At 50.6% G+C, this 4,651-nt stretch overlaps 1 pseudogene; it reads right to left on the reverse strand.

Annotated features, from left to right (window-relative positions):
- Positions 1-3,909, reverse strand: part of LOC108792764 — a 15,215-nt pseudogene extending 11,306 nt beyond the window's left edge.
- Positions 3,910-4,651: the final 742 nt, after the last annotated feature.

The following is a 4,651-nucleotide window of genomic DNA, read 5'->3' on the forward strand; positions in this document are numbered from 1 at the left end:
AATCGAACACGAAAATTTTAATCATTACCAGCCCTAAATTTATATATACACACACCACTCATTTGCGCTTATTTCTGCCACGAAAACGAACGTTTGTGCCGATTTGTTTTTGGGATATTGGAACATTAGATTCAATTCAAGCCCCGCCCACTTTGCACCCCATTGAATTTTAAAAAATAAAACAAGTAGTGACGTTCCGCTCGTTTTTCCCGTTAACAAAATGCAGCGCAAACTAATGGCGTGGTTGTTTTTCTATAATTCAATAACATGGGGTGCAAAGTGGGCGGGGCTTGCATTGAATGTCCCAATGTCGCGGAAAACCGAACAGGGGGGGGGAGGAGGGCGGAAGGTGCGCAATCCGTCATCCGCAAATTCAATCAAAATTTGAATCTTGGAAATTGGGTTCAAATTTCTGTACAACCCGAATCTGAATCTCATACAAGAGACTGCTAAGGTGACACGTCTACATAATGAAGGAGATGTTCCAGCCTCATATTCGGATAAAAGCTCTGACCATGAAGGGGTTAATATAAACGTATACACACTATATATATATATGAGGAGCAGCATCTGCTGGAGATAAAAGATGTCACGGTGACTATGGAAGACGAGGACGGGACATGACGGGTATAAATATCTTCTTACCTCCTCCGCTGCCAGTTCCAGCATAAGGCCTCACAACTGACCTCTCACCTGGAACTTCCTGTCTGTACCTGACATCACTTCCTGTCTGCTCACCATAGAGACTTCCTGTCTCGGGATAGGTGAGGTCACCACCTTGTGGAGCTCAGAGGAACTGCAGCCTCGAGAAGCGTCTCGTAGAGTGAACACGGCCTTGTCATTGTTGCCGAGTGTCCCGGATGGTCATCAGTCAAGCCTAGACCCAGCTAGTCCACTCAGCTGCCAAGGCCGGGCTTTGGCAATGGGCAGACATGTGACCCCCTTCCATACTTATAACACCCCACAAAGACCTGAGAATGAGGGAGAGTATTATACAGGATTTATATATGGCGCCAACAGTTTGCGCAGCGCTTTACAAAATAAGGAAGGACAAGATGGTAAGGAGGGTCCTGCCCCTGAGGGCTTACAATCTAAAAGTGATACATAAGGAGGGAGCTGTGTGGGGATAAATTGTTTGAGAACGTGATGGTTGAGGTGGGATAGGCTGCTCTGAAGAGATGAGTCTTAAGGGATCGCCTGAAGGCAGTCAGTGTGGGAGATAGACGGACAGGTTGAGGTAAAGAGTTCCATAGGATAGGAGAGACTCTAGTGAAGTCCTGGAGGTGAGCATGGGAGGAGTTGACGAGGGAGCTGGAAAGCAGGAGGGCTTGGGTAGAGCGGAGGGGACGGTTAGGGTGATACTTTGAGACAAGGTTGGAGATATAGACGGGAGCGGAGTTGTGGATGGCTTTGTAAGTGATTGTTAATATTTTGAATTGTATTCTTTGGGTGACTGGAAGCGAGTGCAGGGATCGGCAGAGGGGGGCAGGAGATGGAAGCCAGTGGAGGGATCGGCAGAGGGGGCGGGGGATGGAAGCCAGTGGAGGGATTGGCAGAGAGGGGCGATTGGCATTTGGCGGTCGCACTCCGATGCCACCATGTACAATGCCGGACCAGCAGTCCTGCATTGTGAGGGCCCGTCCACAACCCAAAGGCTCCAAGAGGGGACAGGAGAGTGCCAGCTGCTGGGGGAGTGAGGGATAAGGTAAAGTGTAAATGTCGGGGGCTCTTTAAGCCCTTGGTTCTCAACTGGTGGGTCTTGACCCAAAATTGGGTCCCCGTGTGCCTTCCACTTTTCTAGGCGAGAGGCTCCTCAGCCTCCCCCTAGCGTAGCACTGTCAGTTTTCACACCGAGCAGACATTCAGAGCATGCTGCCCGGCGCCGAGTGTCAGTTTGAGGTGGGATGGGGTTATGGCCGCGAGGGAGCTTCATCCATACATGCATGCATGCATGCATGCATGCATGTTGCTTATAGCTCCCTCGCGTGTCCTGTAGAGGTGCCTGGACCTGAGTGAGGTCACATTTTGTCGTGGGACCAGGGGTGCCCTCTTACCTGGGGTCCGGCGGAGATCGTAGGGTCCTTCTTGGGGTTAATTGGTGCCCGGCGGCGTGCTGCATGTGTGCGCATGCATGACATGCGTGCGTGACGTGCGCATGTGGCAATGCCGTGGCTTCTTAGCTGCTTCGGGTGCTGGTCATTGCTGGGGAGGGCCCTGCAAACACTCCTTCTCTCCCAGCCGTCCCATTGGTTCGCAGGGACCTGTGGCTTCCTGTTGCCCAGACAACAGGGGCGTCACTGGCCCCTGCTGGGTTTAAATTCCAGCCAGAGCCAAGACTTGTTGCTGAATTATTCTGCCATTTCCAAAGCAGCTACAATGCCTCATTTCCTGTTTCCTGTCTCCCTTCCCTGCTATTCGGATCTCCTGGTTATCGACCCCTGGCTTGCCTCAATGTTTATGATACTCGCTGCCTGCCTCGACCCGGACTGTACTCTGACAACGCATTTTGGATTATCCTATCTGGTACCTCAGCCTGGACTCTCCTTCTGGGATTGTTCCCTGCTATTGGGTTCCAATCCAGCAAACAGGGGGACTTCGTTCCTTCCCTAACACCAGTGGAGGGATCGGCAGAGGGGGGCGGGGGATGGAAGCCAGTGGAAGGATCGGCAGAGGGGGGTTGCAGACACTGAGCGGTTGGTCAGGTGGATGAGTCTAGCAGCTGCATTCATGATGGACTGAAGGGGGGAGGAGCCTGTGTAGAGTTCGGCCAATGAGGAGGGAGCTGCAATAGTCAAGACGAGAGATGACAAGGGAGTGGATGAGTAGTTTTGCGGTTTCTTTGGTGAGGAAGGGGCGTATTTTGGAGATGTTACGAGGGAGAGGAAATATCACAAGCAATGATCTGCAGTTGGGATGGAGGCCTGCTAAAATAGTGTATCAGCCTGCAGAGGTGAGAAGGGTAAGTTGGGGGAAGGGGTTATTCAAAGTGGAGATCAGAGGGCAATCAGCTTGAGCAGAATTTATGGTTAGAAAGACATGAAGGAGGCATCTACATAAAGTGATCACCTAAAACATCGGACATAGACAGGCTGAGAGGATAATGAGAATAACACATACGATGACATGACGACTAGTAGAGTTGTAGCCAGGGCCGGATCTCCCACAAGGCCAGGCCTTGGGGCAGCAGTAGGGTTGCCACCTGTCCAGGATTCACCCGGACAGTCCGGGTTTTGAATGCTGTGTTCGGGTTTCATGGCAGCAGAAACCCGGACACAAGATGTCAGGCAGACAGGGGCAACCAAATTTAAGATAGGGGCTACTAGAGTGTTCGGGTTTCGCTTGAAGAAAAGGTGGCAACCCTAGGCAGCAGGGAGTAGAGGGGCAGCAGGGAGTAGAGGGGCAGCAGGGAGTAGAGAGGCAGCAGAGGTATGGAATTCCTTATCCAGATGCCGGGGACATGCAGTTCCGGGTGCCATTCTCCATGGGGGGGGTTGGTGGGTAGGGGGGCGCATTGAGGAACCTGTCCTTGGGGCAGCAGAAAGAGTAAATCCGGCCCTGGTTGCAGGAGTAAAGTTTGGAAGCATTTGTTAGGATAAGTTAGACGTTCATATTCCATTTACCTCGATTGTCAGATGTTGTAGTGTTTAGCTGAGCTTGCTTCTGAGACGCTAATGGAGTGGGAGCAACGATCTGCAGATCTAGTGGGGTGACCTGAGAGGAGTCCACATGGGATTCTTTTAGGAGAATGGAGTTGGTGTTCCAGGAAACTCTGGTTGACCCCTCCCAGGACTGGGCTGCTTGTAGCCACGCTGATCCTCTGGTTTGTACATAGAGAAGATGGAGGGGGAGCTTCTCTACGTTAGATGTCATCTGATGATCTTGTGATGGAGGAATTCCGGGTGGAATCATACATCCCCCGAGATGTATGAGGAGGGGGAGGGGCGGCTCCTCCAACAAGTACGAGCCGGAGATACAAAACTACTCAGACACGAGGAGAAGAATAAAACCTCCAGTATGAGAAGAACTTGTAGAGTCAGCAGAAGGAATACAAGGGAAAGAAAAGAAGATTTAATGATACAAATGTGAAGAGAACTTTTATCAATCACCTTACAATGAATATCATGAGAAGAAGAATAGAAACATTTCATCTCCATTTGTTTCACAATCATAAAAATGTCTTCATATATTTGTATCTTTATCAGGGAAATGTGAAATGTTCCCTCTGAAGACGTCATATCTTCCACTTTCCTCCAGCAGGGGGCTCTCCAGAGTCCATGAAGCTGCCGGTGCAGACTGATCACTACTGCAGTGACATGGTCAGTCCCGTCATGTAGTCTGATCTCCCCTTCTCTTCATCCACAAGTCATATCTAGCTCCTCCCCCTCACCATGATGGAACGTTCTATGAAGCTTCTGCTGAAGAGCACGGGGAGGATAGACGACACTGCTAGAGGGACCCAACCAGCAGTGACACCCCCCCTCCCCCAGCACAGGAAGCCAGACACAACTTTGAAGACTTGAATGAACTCCTATTTCCTTATAAAGTGTTTCTTCCATTATAGAGATGAGAGGAGAGCCGAGTCATGTGATCTCTGAGGTGTCTATCAAGGTGTGCTTCTTCCCAGGGTGACATCTCTGACCATTTCCTGTAC

The sequence above is a fragment of the Nanorana parkeri genome, unplaced genomic scaffold, assembly GCF_000935625.1.
Source record: "Nanorana parkeri isolate BGI_ZX_2015 unplaced genomic scaffold, ASM93562v1 scaffold680, whole genome shotgun sequence".
Taxonomy (NCBI): domain Eukaryota; kingdom Metazoa; phylum Chordata; class Amphibia; order Anura; family Dicroglossidae; genus Nanorana; species Nanorana parkeri.